Below are 23,070 nucleotides of genomic sequence, written 5' to 3' on the forward strand. Positions count from 1 at the left end.
TAAAGCAATGGGTTCATATAAAGGACAAAAGTAAACGAACAAGTAAGGGTTTGAGGAGGGGGGGGGGGGGTTACAGGGCTAGAAGGGGAGGAGAGGGGGGTAACATGATTGGTATGCGAGGAATTTGTAGGTTGTAATTGCTTCGGGAAATAGAGAAAAAGGCACTTTATTTATCAGAATTTTCATATGCATGAAGTAATAAGAGTCTCAAATACGACTGTTCGACTTCAATTCGTGTGACTTCAATTCGTTAAAATTTACGAAGTTAACAATTAATTAGTTAACCCCCTTAAAAACAACTTGCTTTCGTTCAAAATCAAGTTTACGAGAAAAACAACATTCTAATAAAATGTTTTTAATATTAATAATTTTTTAATTTTTTTTTTACAGGTTTGCTTACAAAAGTGACATAAATACTGCTTTCCAAATGTAGTTAAATAAAAGAGCCTTTTTAACTTCCCGTGTGAGACATTGTTGATTTCAACAGCTTATTTACCATCAACTTTTCTCACTCAGTGATGCTTTTCATTATAATTTTTTTTCTATGGTTATTTTTTGGTTTTGAAACAAAAAAGGCAACATTTATAGATAAATTATGAAATTGCTTTCGTAAAGATCGGTTTTAAAATAATGTCTAGATGAATGAGTCCATGATTGCCATATCAATATATTCTGTTTGGTTTTGATCAAAATATTATAAAATTCAAATATTCACAAGTTGCTGATATTTTGGATTACTATTTCAATTTTTGCTTGTCTTTCAATTTTTTTTAGATACATATCTTATTTAGACATCAACTGAAAATGGTATGAAGCAATATACCACGTCTTCAACATGACGAGGGTGACGAAATTCCATTCGACAACTTCCAGTCAAAGAGATGCCTCATTCCGAAAAGAATGACAGTATATTAGAATGCGTTATTTTTGTATGGATTTTGGAGGGTCATTTAACACATTTAAAATACATTTATTTTAATTTAAAATAGTTTTGTCAAACCTTTATTTTTTTCGTTAATTTTGATTAATAATATTTAAATTAGAAAGAAAGATGAACCAGAATAATGAAGACAAGACGAAAATGACTCAGAAAAGAATGACGTTCTTTTTCGGGGGCTATAAAAGCAAATAAAAAGATGGATTTAGTCATATTACATAAAGCGTATAATAACTTGAAATATTACCCCCGAAAAATAATACTTGATTAAAAATTAAAATTTGCTAAAAGATCTTTTTTTTATGTGTGTGTGTGTGAAAATTTCTATTTTATTTTCCGACATGAATTTCACGGTCGTGATAATGGCGAATCGGACGGTTCCCACGTCCGTCGACTAATCTCGACATAACATTACCTATGCAGCAGTATTGATGAGATCCCTAAAGAGATACCAACGTTTTTTTTTTTGAAACTCCTCTTGCAAAATGTGCAAATTTTGAAGAGAAAAAAAAAATCTCCTTTCCCCTTCATTTACATTTTTTTTTCAAACCTTTGATAAAGGAGCTTTCTTGAAATTAAAATATAATTTTCGTCAGAGAAAGAGAGATAAAATTAGAAGGCGACTGAGATTTTTGCTCTCTTTATCTAGATGATTAATAATAAGCAGAATGTATTGTAGAAGGCGTTCCGTACGTGTTACGCTTTCAGATGAGTTTACCGAGCAATCCCTCCCTGCCGTTCGTGTCCCACGGGAAATCGGATACACCTGTTGTGCTTCCATTGAAGTGCATATTACGATTGCCCGCGGATGCCGAAAAAAAAAAGACAAAATCTCTTCAAATTTGCGCGAATATTTTTTTTTTTTACCTCCTCTTTTTCTTCTTCATCTTATTCTTCTTCTTCTCAATTTGGGGCATTTTTTTTTTCCATCTTCTCTCCCCTCTCCATTCTTGACTATAGGCGTCGGAGTGAGTTTCGACTTCCTGCTTACGATGGCGTGCGATGACGTCCCGTAAGTTTTCCCGATGATTCCGTCCGTTTAAACAGGAAACATAGGCTGACGGAATTGACAGGGATGAATTTAGCCGAAAACCATTCATGATTCTTTTTTTTCATGCATCTATATATATTTCTTTTCTTTCTTATCTCTTTTGTTGTTGCTTTAATGAAGAAGAAAAAAATAAGAAGAATAAGAAGAAGATGAAGAAGATGAAGAAGGGAGTTTGATATTATTCCGTTGACGCGCTGCTAGAGATTTTTATCTCATCCTATAAGATTGGTTTACCGTTGTTCTCTCTGCCTCTCTCTGTCTCTCCATCTCGTCTGCGAGTCGTCATCTTCGTAGTATTTTATTCATGTACTTATTTGAAAAGATTTTTCTCTATTAAAGGAAAGAAAAAAGATAAGGGAAATAGATATATATATATATTGGGAAGCATCATTAGGCCTCGCGATTAATGAAGGAAAAGAAGCTTTTTTTTTTTATATCTCCATATGGTCGCATCCGTCGCTATACCAAAGAGAAACAAAAAAAAAAAGTCGTCGACGACGACGACGTTGAAAAGACAGAAAAAGCAAAAAGAATAAAATATAATAAAATAAAAATTATGATGAGGGTTAAAGATATCCAAAAGCGTTACTTTTATCTTCATCTGCTACCTGACTGACTTGTCATGATTTCTCATTGTACGGCGTAATTGGGGGGGGGGGGGGGGGGAGAAACAGAAGGTTTGCGAGGGGCTTAACGCTGCAGCTTTTGTTCAATAATGGAAGCTAATGTTTCGAATGGGGAACATATTGAGCAAGGAGAAAAAGAAGGGGGAGAAAAAATTGTTTGGTATAATTTTCGCTATTGAGCTGAATATCTGATTAAGCTCTCGGTCTGCACACCTGTCAATGTTGACGTTTTTTTTTCCTTCTCTTCTCTCTAACTCTCTCTTAGCTTCTGTTGTAGACCATTTACTCTCAGTATCCGTCGAATGTTCTACCCTCCTCTCCATAGATCCTGTTTGGTCATATGCCACATCAGTGCTCGCCCAAATGTAATTAGAGATCCAACAATCGTTTTATTTCCCGAAGATCTATTTTAATATCTTTTTATTTTATTTTTTGACTGAATTTTGGGAAATGTGCCGGCCCGTCGCCGAAACGGCGTCTTCTAAGCCTGTCTCGACGCTAAACCGTGTCCTGATGGGTAAAGCTACTCCCTCCTTTGTTGCACCATAACGGTATTATTTATACGTTTTTAATGCCCCCAATTCCTACCAGGCAGCTGTTCCACTCATTTATTACTTTGACAAACAAAGGAGAAGTTTTTAAAATCGGGGAAGAGAACTTGAAGAGAAACTTCGGCGAAGGAAGCAAAACAACCAGAATTGTTTGTCCTCCGTCACAGAGAGGCCCTTTGCCGGCAGCTGCGGTCGGCTCGACCTAGCCGAGCTTGTCTACAGCTTCCTAGGAACAATTCAGAACTTCGTTTATGTACCACTTTGTCTATCTATATGAACAGACGAGACCAATAGCCACGTGCGAGATGGGGCAAAACGTGCGTACGAGACCAAGGGAGCACACGTCGCCAGAATTGACGCGGTGCGTCCGGGCCTCAACGGGACGGTCTCCCAGCGGTCGGCTGACGGATCAGCATCCTCGGCGTATTAATGTCAACACCTAGAACCGCTAGAAATTGATTGAGTGAAACGGTGAAATCCACTCGACGCACCAACTGTCATTTTTACCTTGCCTGCTTTATCGGCGACCTTTTCGACTTTGTGCACCTGTAATCTACTAAAAGAAAATCTCGCCCAGCGTCGTCGTTATCTTGGCTCAGCGACCAAGTTATGGCTTCCTTGGGGCGTGGCTTTTTCCCCCGTACTCTTATATCCCGTTAAACAATAGCATCGCCTCACATATATTGAATCGAATAATGAATATCAGCCTTCTTCGAAATGCAGCCTCTTCGGCAAAACGAGATTTCCCAAAAAAAAAATACAAATAATTGATTCGACAAGAGAAACGCGTCGAAATGATTTCCAAAATCGGTGTTTTCGTTCAAAAAAGCCCTGTTTGTATGTGTGCCGTGACATTATGTGACGGCACGTTATGGAGTGGTATGAATCCGTTCGGGTCTCACGGGACCTAGCCTGTATGGCGATCAACGGTAACATGGTACTTATACGAAGACGAGAAATAGTAAAGCAGATATTTTGCCATTCATTTTGACCACAAGATGTGTACTTTTTTTTTAAATCATAATTTATTTTTGGCATTCCTTTGCTTATTATATTCATAACAAATCTAGATTGTAAAATATGACTATTCCTGACTGAAATGTCGGGTAAGGTATTGCTGTTGAATGTTAGGGGTGTGTGAATATGCATCATAGGGATGAATACATAAAATGCACACACGCAAGAAATGTCTCGTTCAACTTTGTCCGATTTAGATGAGACTATCAGCCTAAAAAAATAAACCAAAAAAAAAAAGGCGTAATCCAGCTTATACTGAATATTCACGACAAATTTTGGCATGTTTTCGTCACCACTATGGTATTTATGTAAAGTTCACCCTAGGGTACCAAGTTTGGAGTTAAAAATATGGACAAATGTGTCATCTAAGTGGAAAAGTTAGTGAATGTGAATTTCGTATAGGACACATTTTTATTTTACAACCTATAAAATCGTTGACCGATCTAGACATAAAGCTTTCCATTAACAAAAAACTGGTTCTTCAAATCAAACACGAGAAGATAGTTCATAACTGAACATACATAACATAGTTATTGCGCAAAATTTGGGATTTATAGATGTGTTTGGAATATCTTAAAATAATTTGATGTTGAAAAAAACTCCGACTACGACAAAAAAAAAATTAAATCCGAAATTGGCGTTGTTAAAACTTGACTCGGTCGTAAAAGTCAAATCTCTTGGACTTTATTTTAATTATGTTTATTATCACCAATGTGTTTATTCTTTATCAGTACAACCCAACTCTGACGAATATTAGTTTTAAAAATTCATTTCATATCATTTTGGAAGGCTCTTTAAAATCTGAAAAAATTATTTTCTGTCCAAGATTTTTACGTTTGCTATAATTAAATTGATCAAAATATCTAATATTTCACATTTCTCTTTTTTTCTACTCATTTCCAATAGTCTGTATGTCGTTGCTAGGCACTTCAAAGAAAACTGTGTATAATATAATTTAATATGATATTTGCGAGTTTCCAGAAAATTACCAAAAAATGGACACAAATTTCAAATGAATAAATATGCGCAAAGTTGAATTCTACTGTGAATAAAATTTTGCTGTCAGTTTGACATTGAAAAAAAATAATAAACATTTTCAAGTATCAAAATTTCAAATGCGTCTTATTCCTATGTCTTTTACGACAGACATAGCTCGATCGCAGCATGGTGTAAGCCTTTGAGTGAATCCTTACGATTTTTGTATAAATGTATTACTTACATAAAAATTTTTTAAAAAACAAGAACAAAGCCAGACGCGCATCCACCATTATCTGGAATATTTAACGCCTTCTATTAAACCGCTTTACGATTCTCATTAAATAATAATAATAATCCAAAAAAATAAATTAGTCCCTGGACAAAAAAAAAATTGCCATATGTTTAACTCTTACATCTTTTGCTATTATATATTTTCTTTCTGAGTATAAATCTTGCTCCGACAGAATAAACTATTGCAAAATAGACGTCTATCCAAAAGAGCTTAATATATTATCCCGTACTTCTGAAATATTCATAAAACACTCATTTAGAGAAGATGCCTAAAAAATTGACATCATCATATTTTAATGAACAGAAAACTTACAAACAAGGTTGATTCTGTTGACCCAACCTATTAATTCCACAAAAAAAATGTTTTTAATATACTTGCATTTTGAAAATGATATATTTTGAGACGATTTTTCATCTGTATAATTGAATTCATATTACGTCACTGCGAGCAGCGAGTCGCATGCAAGTCGTGGAGACTTGCAAAGGCACGTCGTACATATAGATATACAAAAAAAAAATCCCGACAGATTTAAGTCTATAGAGGGCGCAATCTATTGTGAGTTAAACCAAACGGTTTTTTTTTCTCTATATTACTTCATGCGGGTCGTACAACAGTATTGTCTGCCCGCACACTTACACACAATAGACGATCCATGTTGTGTGCTAACTGTCAGTGAATAATACATATCACATATAAGTGGGGGGATGAAAACATAGCTTGAAACGCTGAAGGTCACATCCAGGGATATTATACACCCACCTGCATTATGTATTATAATCGGGCTATGTTCAAAGTCAGGTCTCTCTCCACCTCCCCTCATCTCTCTCTTTCATTAAATAGTTTACTTGTAATTGTAAAGAGGATATGTCTAGTTATAGAGAGAATAAAAGAACTCGCAAAGGATTGGAAATTTGATCGATGCGTACATGATATGAAGAAAAAGAAAGAACGGTTGATGAAGTCAGTTAAGACTAAATCGATGATATATCATTTTGATCTTCCAAACAATAATGTAGAGAGGGAATCAAAATTGCAGTGGTGGTGATGTTGGAATGAGCCTAACAATAAATGTTGCTCATATCACGACATTTCTGTCAAAACCATAAAAATAGATATAATATACTAATTGACATAGTGCATTCCCAGCACGGCCATATTTTAAAAAAAAATGAATAAAATATAAACTTGCCAATTTTGCTATGGAATTTCGTCGTTTTTTTTAAGTACTTTTTTGTATAATTCTAAATCTTTTTTGAATCGCTGTGTTTAAAGAAATCATCATTGATTTTAATCATCATCATCATTCTTTTTTATGTTTGGATCTTTAAGAGGATGAAATAGACTGACTTCAGATGGTCTACAAATCTGGAGGATTAAAAGGTGATTTAAGGCAATTGTTGAAAAATCTTGGGTGAAACAAGAAGTTTCCACAGCGAGAGGTGGCAGATGGGTTGGGGAGTACTATGGTAAACTTTGGCCTCTTCTAGCTCAAAATCTGAACGTTTATGGTGGCAAAAACTGGATGTTTTGTACTAGCCAAAACCATCAGCTATCAAATGGTCGGTAGGACATGGCAGTTGCAGGCTTTTTTCCTATGCTATAGCGGCCTTGGAAAGTGACGAACTTAGTGTGTAAGTCAATGGAGCAATTTATTGTGGTACGACACCTCACAAGTAAATTAATTTTACAAGTCAACAGATAAAATACAAAGTGTTGCTTACAGGCCTCCGTCCACGAAGGCAAGGTTTCTTTTACTATCGTGCAATCTTCCGTATATATTCAGAGGTAATTCAGTGTGTCTCTTATATACCAAAGATCAACTTAGCTGATAAATTCCTCGCCATTTCCGAATATGTTTAGCCCCGTTTGCTTTATGTAAAGTAGGTTACAGATAAATTTAACCCTGCTGTGACAGTATTGTGCGTCAAGTTAATGTTGACAGTTGGTTTTAAATACCTGTTGAACACTGTTGATGCATCAGCCATTTAATTTTTTTTCTTTATCAACATTGTAATTCAATAAACTATAATACTGTACATTTAATACAAGTCTTTACGTGGGTAACCGTGGAAAACCAAAATTTAAGGGAGCGCAACAAATCGCCTTAAAAATGTTATCATTACAACTCTTAAATATGCTAGAAAGTCAAGAAATGGACACCAATGCTCGAGAATCAACAACCATTTTACTGCCGCTCTCATTCTAGATGTCAAAATATTTCAATGATTCAAATAATTGTATCCAAGTTACGTCATAAGTGTCACTACGTCACGGAGGAGGCGGCGGGGGGGGGGGCATGACCCGCTCAAATTTTCCAGACTTTTTTGCGAATGGTTTACATTACATAACACACGCTAAAACATGGGATAGCTTGAGCTACATAAATATATAGTGAACATGATTGAAAATGATAGTACCATTTTGTAACCAAACCTGTTACTTGCTTACCCCCTAGCTTTCCCTTCCCCCACCGAAAATGTCAATGGGGAGTGGACAGCTAAAACCCGTCACTGGGACGGTCCTCAGTCAACATTTCTGCCCTCCCCCCCCCCACCCTGAAAAAAATCTGGGTTCAATATTGATATACTAGTTAGTGAAGAATAGACAACTCTTCAACTGTTTCCTGATTGCTACTACCGAACTCATTAAAACAAAAAGAACATTAAGCTACACTTAGGCGAAGCAACTGCACTTTATCCCAGTGAAAACGAATGTTACGTAAGGATAGAACACTTTGGGTATAATAACAACAGCCTTCTTGTCAGCGTTGGGTAGAGATGGTACATATATGACGAAGACACTGTATAGTGGCGCTCTTCAAATATTAATACAGTCTGCGAGTACACTAAACTTACGGATGCCGATAAACACTATTGGAGAGTAGCACGTTCAATATTTTGTGCTAAATAATTTGTGGCTATATTTCACCATTTTAACAATGCAGGTCATGAGTTAATGTAAGCAATTTTATTAAGAACCACGAAGAAAATTAAAGAGGGAAGAAAAAATGCCTAAAAATTGCAAGAAAAAAGAGGGGAAAAAAACAAAGCAAAACAAAAACAAAAACAAACAATGACACAAGTTCAAATAGACATATGAATGGATAAGTTAATTTGAACATAAGACAATGGAAAGAGCAGAATCAGAAAGAACAATAGAGAGAATGGGAGGAGAGGAAGAAATTTTTAGATTTCTAAAGAATGAGATATTTTAATCAATATAACAAAGTATTTTGAGGAGAAAATATTTTGTCAAAAGAGATATTAATAAACTGCTTAATGGATCACGATTGAACAAGAAAAGAAGAATAAGGACACTATTTTATTATTTTGATCAATTTCGATCATTCTTTTATGAATTAAAAGTTGGTATATATAGTTGGTCAAATTTTCTGCCAAAACTAATTAATGCATTAAAATATTTAACCACTAGTGTGATTTCCTTAATTTTTAGAGTCCAACTGTTTTCCCTTATAACATATTTTCCTGGAAGATACCTTACAAAGAGAGACTTTATTCAATATGTTTCTGAGATATCTGCAAGGATCTGCATGCCCCCCCCCCCACTCCCCCGTAAGAAAAATGGTTCAAAAGTTATGGCTACTAACATATGACTGATTATCTCCCTTGGTAAAATACAAGACTTTCTGATGTTAGTGCAGGGTTTCCCTAACTTTATCCCCCACGAATCCACTGTGGATGTCAGATTTGTCCAAGAACCCCCAACGTTTCGACACAACCTGAGTCATTATTATACTATAATACGCATAACAGTGCATCGTAAAAGATCAAATTCATAGTGTAATATTGTACTGTCATGCGTACACCAACTTCACCAAAGCCATGCGGCCTGTGTCTGTTTCATAATTCAGTTTATTTATCACATGCACGGTACGGTACTACTTTGGCAACATATGTGTATGGAACGCGAAAAGAGTTTGTCGATAGGTATGACTTTTGTACATTACTAAATTATATGATATATCAGATTTTAGTTCAACAAAAGTACTCTAGTTTTGACTTTCAGAAACGTCTCACGAACCCCCTGGGATGGACTCACACACCCCCTGGGGGTTCATGCACCCCAGTTAGGGGAACCCCCTGTGTTAGTGGTTCGAATACTGTTCTATACCCAATAATGTTACCCAATAATGGTATATCAATCGTGGCTTTAGTTTAATATAGAGACTATATATGTATGTAAGTTTGTGCGTGTATGTGTGTGTGCGAAATTAGTATCTTAATTTTCAACGGGTCGAGAATTCATCTAGTTAGACATTTGTAAACGATACAAGCAGACAAAATGGACAGTCAATCCATCCATCAGTTGCAGCAGTTAAGGTGAAAAAAAAATAAGTCAACATTAAATACAACGAGAGAAACACAGTATTATTTGTTAGAAAGATATAGTTTGTTTGCATAGTAAATTTTCATGAAAATTTCTAATAAAAATCGTCGATTTGAATGACCAACTAGAATTTTCAATTGGTCAAAATCCGAAAAAGTCCACCACCAATTTTAAGGTTAGAATTAGAGAAAAAAAAGTAGGTACATAAAATGATGGCGCCCTTGCATTTTTGATTGGACGAGTTTTTTTTTAACATGTTCTACAAGCAGGTAAGAGTACCCAATTGTTAGCACAGAGAAAACACCGCTTTATGAGTATGACATATTCCTATACACAGACCTTTACACTTTATATGAAGTCTCTTTGCCCTATTAATTTTAACCGTCCCTATAGCCCTGCTCAAAATGTACGTTAAAATTCTAATTTTTTTCCGTCATTTTGCCTCAATGGCTGCTACCGCTTTCTATTGCCATGCGGTTATACAGTGGGAAGGTGAGAAACACCCATATAACAGCGGCAAAGTTGTCAGCGTAGGAGGGTCGTAAAAGGCTCGAACTGACTTGGAAGTGTCCTACGCAAACCATAATTTGGATTTTATGTGATTTTTATGTGTTTCATTCCCCTCCCTGTTTATTGTAATAATATAGGAAGTATTTTTTTCGCTTTGAGACTAGCCTCTCTCAATTCCACCCTTCAGTTCATACTTGTTCGACCAGACTTTAGAATTCTTAGAGTGACGTCATCATGTGTCATAGCAACTCGAGCAGGTTAACGTAGTATTATACTATAATTTTCACACGTAACTAGATATGTGTCTGGCTACAACTATTTAACTACTCTTCATTAGCATATCACTCAACTTTAAATCCAATATTAAATATTTTGTGTCCCGCAAATTTAATGTTCCGGTAATGCTTTGTTTCTTGAAGTTTTTACATAAGTTCATGTTCGTTTCAGCATTTCTGTGGACCAAAGTTACCAATAACTTTTTCAGGCTCATATTCTTCCCATCTTGTGAAACCTGCATTGGAGAGGGTGCAGGCAGCTCACGATACATGTAGTTATTAGCTTATAATGCATGTATTGGTGTCATATGGAAAACGCTAACGTAATGAACCAAATAACAAACTGCGTTTTTCTCGCGGAACTAGACTTTGTTAAACCACATGATATTGAAAACTGTAATGTATTGTGTAGTGTCTTCTTCTGATAGTTTCTCCTTCAGTTAGGCATATTCATAATTGTCTGATGTTTTATCATATATGTAACATGTGGGTAATATGGCCAGACGAATATAAAAGGGAAGTTGTAGTGATGAAAGCTAAACATTATCATTTCGCTATTGAGGGTAGCCCACTTACTCCCACTTCTTCTTTCTTTTCTTGTTTGTTCTATTCATAGAGGGATATAGATAGCTAGAGAACAGAGAGTTGGTCAATTTGTAAAATCTCAGTTTTAGAACAAGTTCCAGTGGCTTAACCAGAAGTTCAGTTGAGTGTTGGTCGAAAGGAATAGTATTGGAACAGTTGTCCCGCCGACGGGATATATACACAAGTTTTTCGAGGGAAAAAAAATGTTCATTGATCCAAAGCATGAGCACGACAGGCTACAATGTATATGCCTACATACACCCATACATTCCATCAGACTGATGTATGTAGATTGCAGATGGAGGAAAATCAACCGCTCCACCCAACCCCACCCCACCTTCATCCTGCACACACTCTCTCCTCCCCCCCCCCCTCTCCTTAAAAATCGAGTATTAAATAATAGTATAGTAATTGACTTTACCGGTAGACCATCTACTTAATTCTCATTCTATACCACGTAACTACATCTATAGGTGTTGATAAACTTCTATTTTCAAACTGTTGTCTCGGAACAGTTATATGGAACGCCAAAAGATCCCATAATTTTATGCTGTTCTAATATGTTTTCCGGTCCTCCGTTAACCGTTTTTGTTGGTTTTATTAACTTACAAACTTGTGAATTAAATGGAAATGGCGTAAACATCTTAACAATTTAATTATCTGCAATATTCTATTCTGTAAGTATGTTGCCAATCATATATTAGGGGGTGGGGGTGGGTTGAGGGTGGGTCGACGGAAGGTAGCGGTATTGTGTGTACATGTGTTGGGGTGCGGCGATGTTGTGTTATTAGTTTACCAGAAGGTGGACACGGATGCCTCTCATTTCTATTTTTGCATTATAAAATATTACATTACATCTTGGATACCTGTTATCTATCATCTCGAGGAATTAGTAGGTCCATGGACCCCTGCAAGCTACATGGTAATTTTCATTTGGAAAACCAACTCGGTCACTTGACCCCCCTCCCTCCCCTCTGTTCCGTCACACACGGGATGCAATGTCAGTGGTAATCATTTTTATCTCTTAAATTTAAAACAACGCTTAACCTTCAAAATCGGTTGTCGACACTGTTTTCTTTGCTTATCGGGAAGACTATATACAAAAGTATACAGCGATCGTTGTCAAATTGTGGTCAACACGACGTACATATTACTTGTTAACGAGACAACCCGTACACCGAACATAAACTATACTTGCATATAGCCTGATACGGTTTAACACGTTCCGAACTCTACACTTAAACTTGATCGTATACTCTTTGCTTTCCCTCATTTATAAAACTCGATAAGTATGAATTATTATGCGTATTAATGTCAATTTAAGCACAATTTCATTAATCATAAAAAAATGACTTTGTCGCTGTTTTTCTGTTGTTATTTTTTTTTTGGACACGTGTTCCAATTTCTGTCCTGCGTGTGAAAAGTTTTGGCGAAAACAAACATTTGCAAGAAAGTCGAATATAGTACCATTTAACCATCATTAAAAATGAAATTTAAATACATCTTGTCATTAAAAGCTTCCATGATTTATAAGAAACAACACTCGCTTTTGCTTTATATAAATACGCCAAAAAGAAACCCCTTTTATATCTTGCGTCAACGAGCTCGTTAATCAAAGGTGAATACTAATTATTTTATTTCTCAATTTTAAGACCATTCAGTTGTCTTGAAGAACTAAGGTTTGGCCAATGATCAGCTGATGTCAGAAAGAAATTATGTATTTTCGCAGTGGAAGCTTTGCTATAAATGTGTCATCGACTACGCGCATTAAAGCGTCTACGCAAGTGTATACGCTATGGCTCATGCATATTACTTTGTTCTTCAGTAGCATACAAACATGCATGCATATAAAGATTATCGATGTGTGAATTTATGCTTGTTTTTATCTCCTTAAAAAGCATGAGAAGGGTAAAAAAAAGTCATTAAAACATCAACTGAAGCACTAAAAAGTACTAGAAAATATATTTTCATTGTAAGGTGCTTCATATATAAATAAAACGCGCACGTTAGAAACTATATGGTGACGGTATTCGTAAAAAAAGAGAGTTTTGTTTTTAAGGCTCACATTACTAAATGGAGGTTTTACGTCATTTTCTGTGGATAATCAATTAAACAGAACAAAGGAACGCCGAAATGGCAATAATTCCCCCGGAAGTTGTAAGTTGTGAACGTAGTAAAATGACACCTTGTTGATTACACGTTTTTAGCCTTCACATCTAAACACACAGCGATTAGCTAGTGTGTAGTGTAACGTTTGCACACAGAATAGTGGGGAAATTGTTTCAAATTTCTCATCATAAAGTTTCCCGACCGACAAGTGTGTAAATGTGGGTCGGTTCCTATAGTACAATTCCGTAGGCTTTTAAGTGAACATATTGCGACCTGATAGCGCAGTATAAAACAAACAAACTTCACGCGGACCTGGACAGCGCATGTCCCTTGAAACATTGACGATAGGTCTATGGGTATAGGCCTATACACTGCACTTCATTTAGTCCTAATGCATGGACCAAAGTTCATGCGTTGACCTACAATATTAACCTTCAGAATCGTCGTCTATTAATTTCGTCTTTCCTCTAAACGTATATAGACCGCAGAAATGACCAAAACAAATTTGGCAGAAGTCACCGACTGACCGAATGACCGCAAAGTATGATGACCAAACAGTCGAGTTCATTTTAACTTTTATAAGCCACTAGTAGCTTCCGGACACACACGCACGCAGAGGGTATAGACATTCCGAGCAAACTCTAGGAAGGGGCCCCTCGAAATAGATATAGGGATAAAGCTAAAATAGCTTCCCTAGTCGATTATTCTTACTACAATTGACGCATTGCTCATTAACACACATGACACAGCATTCCACCAACCACCGGTCCCCCAACCCCTTCCTTGCCCCACCCCTGAGCAATTCCCTTCACTATCCCCATCGTCACTTAATCGCATCCGTCCGTCCATTTGTCTAGAAACAGCCCAATCATCCCCATCAATTCATATACTACCATTTAATCTCAGTTGTTATTAGTCAAGTGTTAATACAAATCATAGTGATCTTGCCTTCCTTCCTATGGCCGAGAAGTTTTTTTTATTTATCTTCTTAACTTTACTTGATAAACCAGACCCCCAATAAAAAAGAAAACACCCAAAAGCTCATGTCCCAAGCTGAACAATGGGCACTTGTTTTCATAACGCGTAATGTTAAACACATTCGATGGTTCTATGTGTACAGGTTGAGTTAAAAAAGAGAAGTTGCTTAGTCCGTAGGGGGTACGGTGTTAGCATATAAGACACCCTGTGGTCATGCAGGGGAGAGCATTGTACATATCGATATAAAATATTCGCTTACAAAAGACAAACCAAATATTATTTATATTATTTTTCATTTTTCAACAAGAAAAAAGAACAGGGGGGGGGGGGACATTCGAATATTAAAAACAAAATTGAGAACCATTGCAGGGAAGAATTTGTTAAAGCAGTTATACTGCTTTGTTTGAAAAATTAAAGGGGAAAAAGTGATAAATTTCGATTATGACAAGTCTTGGGTTTTCTGGTTCAAGTTTTTGAAGCCTGGTTTAAGTTCCTGTGCTTTGGGCGTCTTAAACAAGAACTGTTGACGAACGGACGGCGAAAGCGATGGCAAACAAAATAGTGAGAGCACAGCTAGAAAAAGTAAGCCAATCAGATGCAAGGATCTAACCGTATTAGAATTTATTAAGAAGAGGGGAAAGTAATTGCATTTGTTTATTCACTTAGTTTATACTTTAAGTTAGGTTATATTATTTATTTGAGGGGGGGGTGAGGTGTTTTGCCTGCGGGGGAGGCGTTATTACAGTCATTACCGAAAGGTTTGTATCATACTTGGGACAGCTGGCTAAGTACTGGTGGATCATCGACAACCCCTCCCCCTCCCCCTCCTCCTTCACCGTCCCATTGTCCTCTCACCTCGCCCACATTGCGTTACGTCATTACATCAAATGCTCACTACTCAGGAGTGGTAACAAGTATTTCATAAAGGACTGAATGTGGCCCTGAGGTCGTTGAATCCTACTCATTTAGGGCGATGTGAGGTCCTTCCCATGGACAAACAAAATATACGTTAAACCTAATATACAATCTAAGGCATATGTAGACTCTACATTAGCTCTATAATTAGAGCTGTTACATTCGATGAATTGCTGGAGTAAGTGGGGGGGGGGGGGCAGAAATGACCACAAGGCTACTATATGTAGGCTATGCCGGTAGTATATACTGCAGGATATCATGTAGCCTACCGTATAGCTTTATATTTAATGTCTTATTAAAACAGGTGGTTGCATTGCATAACTTTATATTATTTCACGATATTCCACCTACCGCTATAGCTTCATGTAAATGAAATAGTTTCCGGTGCAAAACATTAATAATTATGTCTCCCTCAAAACCGACAATTACCTAATATGAAGGGGGCCCGGCGGAAGGGTAGGAGTTGCCGGGACGGGGATGTGGTTGAAACAACCAGTCCTTTAATCTGATATACAGATAGACTTGGAAATACTAAATATTCTGTTTATTATTTTAGTATCTTTCCAAATTATGATAAACTAAACTCAGGAGACGTCAGTACGAATTGTCTTTGTGTCCTGCTATATATAAACCTACCCTTACATTATACCTTGTGCTGAAAAGAAGAATTAAAACACAAATAATACCGGTCATTAAAAATCCTCCTTTTTTTACTATTATAACTTGATATTATTTTATACTATTCAAAAAGAAAATATCTAAAAATCCAAAATTGTTTTACGCATTGTTTACCTTTCTCTATTGTTTCCTGTTGATGTCACAATTTTGTCCATCTTATAGACGCGCGTTACTTTTGCGTGTGTTTGAGATAACAGATGGCTAATTCCCACTGACTTGCTAACGTATAGAGATATAACAAGTCATTAAAAATTTATGTTGAAAAGTTCGTGTACCTTTTTCATGCAGCTTATACCCTGACCTATTTCTTCCCCCCATTGATGAAAATAATGAAAACATTGTGTTCCTTTGAAACAACCACTTTTTCTCTATCTCCTTTTTTTTTTTTTTTTTGGTGTCAGTCAGTTTGTAATTTTGTCAGGTTTTTCTCTCGCAAACGGTCGGACATAGCTACGTCCGCTTTGGAAAGCCGTTAACGCCAAAAGCATTTTCCGAAGCTGACACCTAAAGGTGATAATTAATTGGCATAATATTATTGTTATTTAAAGTTAATTATCAAGTCTTGAACACGTGTTCATCAGAAATGTCTGCTGACATTTACTGGCATTAGTCTTTTTTTTTTTAATATCAGAGACTATTTTGGAAGCGGAAAAAAAACGTATATCATAAGAAAAAAAAATAGTAATAAAAAATAAATAAAAAAAGCTAATGCGAGGTGACTCGGCACCAAGGAACTGCCGTTAGGAGCTCGGCTCTCAACGTTTACGATGGAAGTTGATTGTCAGACAAGATTTCCCTTTGGTTTTTGTATGTCCATTGAACCGCATAAAAGAAGAGTTCATTGCATGTAAATCAAAGCAAACTCACCTCACTTGTGTCAAAAAACACACACACATTTTTTAGTCGATACTGATTTATTTCGTCATGATATTTAAATCCTATAAAAAAAAAATCCCGTAAAAAAATGGTTCTTCATTATTTTGATATTTCTATCAACTTTTCATGACATTATAATAATGAGGTTAAAGTGGAAACATTTGTGATATCTTTTAATTTAAGTTTTGCATGTGGTTAATACCAGACTTGCATGGAGTGCGGGTAAATGCAGCATGAGTGCGATGTGAGGGCATGGATTAGTACAATGCTCTACGCAAGAGAACCAGTATTGTTTCGCGTAAGTTCCTATACTACATACGTTCGAATGAGTACAAACCCCAACAGGGCTGAGTATAAGCACAGGTTGCTATGCAAGAATACAAGTATGTGTTATAATGTGTACTCAGGCTACGAGTCTTGTTTTACTCAAATGAAAAAAAAACAGAGGAATTTACGAGCGACGGAAACGTTGATAATGAAATCAAATTCTTTAATCATTTGCGCATTAATTAATTATTTATTCATTGCTTCATTGATTCTTAGTTTGAACAATCGTTATCTGATTTGACAGGCGCGGGTGGAGTGGGGAGGAGGGGGGGGGTCTTAGCGGTTGGGGGATTTTTTTCCTGCAGGGAGGAGGATGCTTGGAAAGAACACCCTATACGTGGGAGTCGGCCCAAACACCCTCCTTTATGACATTCTGGATTCTCCCCTGTTAAGACACCCACCCGATTCACACAATAAATATTGTATCATAATGATAAAATATAAAACATCAACAATAATATTTTATTGCATATAGTATTATATGGTACATTGATATATTATGATAACAATTATATTTTTACTTTTTAAACTTTACAGTACAATATTCTTGTATACTAGCATGAAAATCGGCTGGTTAAGAACAATACCTCTATTAGCACTTTCAAATCAGCGTTAAAGACGTTTCATTTCAAACAAACCTATGGTTAAGTGTATTCAGTTTTATTTGTGTATTTTGTATATGTTTTGTTAAGCGCATTGAACCCTGGGATTTTGCGCTATATAAGCACCGGTGTAATAATAATAATAATAATAATAATAATACTAATACTAATAATAATAATAATAATAATAATAATAATAATAATAATAATATCTGTTTCATTTTAATGTAGCTTTGAAACAAAGGGTTTCTTTGTTCTCGTAAAATTTTCTCGTAGCCTACTGGTCTTTCGTTTCATCATAAAAAAAAACAATACATCGAAAGTCATCAAGTATGAATGGCCATTTCCTTTGCTTTCAAAAATGCTAAAACGTGATCGGTTATTTTCATGGGCATCTGATCGAACCGGAATTTTTTTTTTTAGTTCAACCTCCTTCTACGATCATTTGAATTTCCTCTTTCATTCATATCTTTAATAATTAAAAATTATTGAAATCATTAAGTTTTTATAAATATTTTGCTTTTTACTCTTTTCGTATTTTTCTCCGGCAACATAATCAATTACTTTCACTTTTCTTACATATTTATTTATTTCTTTAACAAGGGGGGGGGGGGGTATAGCGTCAGTTCATTGACTGAACTCCAGTGTATCCTTTATTGCATTCAACAGGTGTATTGTGTATATATGCAAGTAAAGGGCATTAGCGTATCACACATAGAAACACGGAGGACTCCTTTCGTATATAACGTTTTAATATGTGCCTATATATGTTCAATGTACTAAGCCTCCATAATTATTATAAGAACGGCGTTTCAAAACCTTTTTTATTTTTTCAACAACAACACCATGTTTTAACTTTTATTTTCAAACTCGAATGTTTGTTTACATATTATAACAAGGGGGTGGGGCGGGGGGGGGGGGGAGAAGTTCAATTATCAACAGAAAACCTACAAACCTATTTTGAAAATAGAAGTCCCGCTTCAAAGCCATACTATATAAGGTACTATATTGTGTGTGTATACGCTATAAGATAGCGCACGTGTACAGTTATTCATATAGGACATACGCTCGCACATACAACTTCGATCATATGTAAGGGAATAGCTCAGTCTCCGAATTTTACAACATTCTTACGTCCTTTGCCACGCACTTAGAGTGCCATGCCAATAGTTTCACCTTACCATCAATTCATTCTGTTCTCCTTTTTTCCCCCTCTGAAGTAGCCTAATAAATTTCTTACTTTACAATATCCTTGCAAAAGTGTTGAAATCAAAAAAGTATCGTATATAATATTGGGAGGACCTTATACAATATTCTCGTGCAAAGAGTGACCGCGGTTGCTGCTGACATTCTCTGTAATTTCGAGTATAGTAGACTATACGTGTGTAATGCCTACGGGGTAACGCGTTTATGTCCTTTGTTCGACAAGCGACCAACGCGCGCTGTTAGATAAGTATTGGGGTCCTATAGTTTAGCTGTACTACAGAACGAAAGATTTAGAGTTTGGAACTCTTGTAGGTTATTTTCAGTGTCTCTGGGATAGAAATATGGTCATTTGTTAGGCAATCGGCACGAGGTGACTCCTCTAGCCTATTCTTTACCGTAATCCCTCGGGCAACAGTATATGGAAATTTCTTTGCCTAAGCTCAAGATTGGCTTGTCAAGTACGTTAACCTTCAAACGTGTAGGTCAAGTTCAAATGGACACATTGAAAAGCCTGTTGATAACACAGACGCGCATGTGGAAATACGACCTTCGATGAGAGAATCAGAAAGTCTTAACACACACACACACACGGTCGATCTCAAGTACATTTCACAGCGAGGAGCAGACACGAACGACTATAGGGGCAGGTGGTTCTTAGTTAGCGCCCTCAGTTTATGAAGCGCAAACATAAATTTGAAAGAAAAAGGAGATAAACTTGATCTGTAGAGTTTGAAGAGTTTGTAGAGTTTGAAGAGTTTGTAGAGTTTGTAGAGGTGGAATGTGCTCTACATAAAGTACTATACATTTTTACAACAAATAGAAAATGGAATTGGCTGCATGCTTAAAGTTTTGGTTTTGGTTAAGGGAGGTTGGACGGAAATGAGGGTGTGGTAAGGGGATGGGGGGGGGGGCGTAGGTGAGGGTGCGGTTGAGAAAGGCGGGGGAAGAGAGAGGTCCACAGATGATAGCAACTGGACTTCAAATCTGCATCGAAGAACCAATATATGTGAAAATATTTCCAAATGTCTAAATTCTTGATCTTCTGGAAATACGTCGTATCAATTAATGCGATGAAAAAAAACTGATTTATTTCGTAGAATTCCGCCGTAGGCTATGGTAGCAACACAAGGTACTGAATTATATTTAGAATTATATTCTAGAAAGTTGCCAGAATCCTGTCAGTGATAAATGTAAACATTTTTTGTCTGTCTCTCCCTTAATAAAAAACAAATAAAGTTTAATTAACGTTTGTATCGATGTTGGCATTTAATGACACCATACAAAGGCTCTCCATAATGTTACGCTGGAGAAATTGTAATAACAAATTTAATGAAAGTGTACAATCATGCACATCCTACACCCCCTTTGAGATATTGTTGCTTCGGTACTTGGGAGATTTAGATGCGACATGATGCTATCGTTTTGATACTTTTAATTATAAAGTTGTGGAGTACTACATTAAGGGGAAGGGGTGATAAGCTAGGTACGTTCCCCATACTCATCTTACAAGGTCCTGTAAATATTATTGATATGCATTTACAGATGCTATGATATATTACTTGTGGGTAGGTATACACGCACGGTAGCTCATGCATATGTATATTTATTGTCCTACATATACACATGTGTTTTATTAAAAGACGACAATAAAGTTCCATACTACGCACGGAGGAATATCGTTGTATACTTTACCATTGCTAATGAGAACACCATCTGAGAAGCCGATCACACCGTGCGATAAAAGCAAGTAGCCTATCTAAGTATCCTATATATCATGAATATTTATATCCTTTATTTATATTTTTGGCGTCCCCTGCACATTTCTGGGGCGGGGAAGGGGTGCTCTTTTGAAGTTATCTCCCCCCTCCCCCCACACCCTTCTCTCCCCCCCCATCCCGACTGTGATCAATCATGCTCAAAATTCAACACCTCATTTTTACTGTCACTATAAAAGTACCGTATATTTATCCACACTGTAATATGTAATTGTCCTATCTAACAAACCTCAATTTCTGGGATAATTTGAAGGATCGGAGCTTTTAGGAAAATAATTTTGAAACCTATTTAGTGAGCTAATCTTGGGGACCGATGTTGCTCATCTTGTATTACTGAAGTTTGATTGAAAGTAAAAACCAACGATTTCGAATAGCGCCATCTTCTTTGCGCCTAAATCTCTTTTGTAGTTTGAAATTTCCGATCTTTTTTTCGGAGGGGTGAGGGAGGGGATGGGGGCTTGGCGATGAGTGGTTTACAGCGGGCAATCCCAGATTATTAGTCAAAGATGTAACTTTGTTTGTAACTTTGTATGTGTGTATGTATGTATGCCTTTTGTGTGTTTGTCTGTGTTGTAACGATCCATGCCTTGAGTCACACATCCTCAAAATTGAAGACTTGACTTTTCGTATTACTTTACCCACAGAAATATTAGTGACTTGAGTCAAAGACCCGATTCAGGTACGACAAAAAGCATTCTTTAGTTATGCATGTCGGAGCCGTTTACGACCTTTACCAATGTCAACCATCATGGTTAAACCGGGGCTACAACGGATTTGATGTGGGCGGGAAGATAGATGCATGTTAACACTGACCATCATGCACAACCAATGCTGGGAGTTTACATTCACTTGGCCCAGCTGTTACCCTCATTAATTACAACAACTCGGAAGTTTACTAGTGAAATTCAGCCCTCCCCTCCCCCCCCCCATGAAATAGGAATTAGGAAGGGATGAAAAGTTCGAAATTCCTAGAGAGCAATGGAAAAGGTTTTGTTAATTAATTTAAAAAAAGGTTAAACAAGGCTTAAAAAAAGGTTGTGAATCAGAAAGGTTTGTTAATTCTCATTCCGTTTTTGCAGGAATAATTCGTATTGTATCGTATTCATGTGGCCTTGTATAATCTGGAAATATTGAGACTCCCTATTTGGATGTCTATATCACTCCAATTATCACTCCAATTACGTCAAAGACACGCACATTAAATTTGACTCCTGAACGACTGAAAGTAACCAAAAAGTAGCTCAACTGCCTTCGAAATGCAATGAACTTATCTGTGCAAAGACAAAGAATGGTATAGTTCTAGTATACGTGCACGCTCCAGGTTTTACAGCGGTCACACTTGAGGTATTATAACCACCATTTACACAAAACGCTATTTGAAAACAAATCACTCTACACACGAATTGATCTATTGAATCCCTCGTTTGTTCTCTTCCGTTTTATTTACATGTACCTAACCTTCCTGAGAATATTGATTTCTGTGATAGTGTGGAGATCTATCCTGTTTAATTAGTTCGTCAAGCAAGTTGTTGTGAGGGGAAAGGGATAGGTGGGGTGTCGTGGTGTCACTTCTTGGCAGTTCTCCTGTAAAGAATGTCTGGTTTATATATATACAAGCGGTGTTGAGGAAATTTCATTGACTGTTCAGTATATATGCACAAACTGATAGTGACACCTGCTGAATTGATTGATGACACAGTGAGCAAACTTACTCCCTACTGCAAAGATTGCTCTGTTCTAGCAAATTGAATCCGTGTTGTAATACGAGGCGAAAGGGCAACTCAGGCAAGGGCGTTAACCTACAGAACCTTATCTCCCGGGCTGTTTCTAAACTTTCGATAATAGCAGATGGTTTGTTAAGGATCACTTATTGACAAGTGAACACGTTTAAACGTGCAGTTCATGTTCATTGTGTGCGTTCTATATCTCGGAAAGAGGCCATACGTACGGTACTCTTTTGCTGAAAATGCACACGTATAATGGCCCAAAAATATCTAAATCGTCAGATAGTTGCATCTGGTTTGTTCTATTTTTTTTTGCATTCCATATATCTTCGTTCTCGGAAGCCGAGTGTTTAAAACGATAATATAAGAGACTTTTAAAGTGCATCTTTTTTATCCAATTCGGTTGGTAATTTGGTAGGTAACTTATGCCACAGCACTACTGACAACTCTGCGATACTTTTATACTTATTCAAAATGTCACCACACAGGCTACATAGAAGATCGCAACCCCATTTGTTACGTTTTATTTCGCTACATAAATCTGACATCACTTTGATCTATTTTGAAATACACAACGAAGTACTGGGAAATAACCTCTATATAATTGCACCATCGGCCTATTACATATAGGGGCTTTATAACTCCAAACATTTCACAAGGAAGGGATACCCCCTCCCCTTAGACTCCTTCCCCATGTTCTCCTATTTTCAC

Source organism: Apostichopus japonicus, chromosome 7 (genome assembly GCF_037975245.1).
Source record: "Apostichopus japonicus isolate 1M-3 chromosome 7, ASM3797524v1, whole genome shotgun sequence".
In the NCBI taxonomy this organism is placed as follows: Eukaryota; Metazoa; Echinodermata; class Holothuroidea; order Aspidochirotida; family Stichopodidae; genus Apostichopus; species Apostichopus japonicus.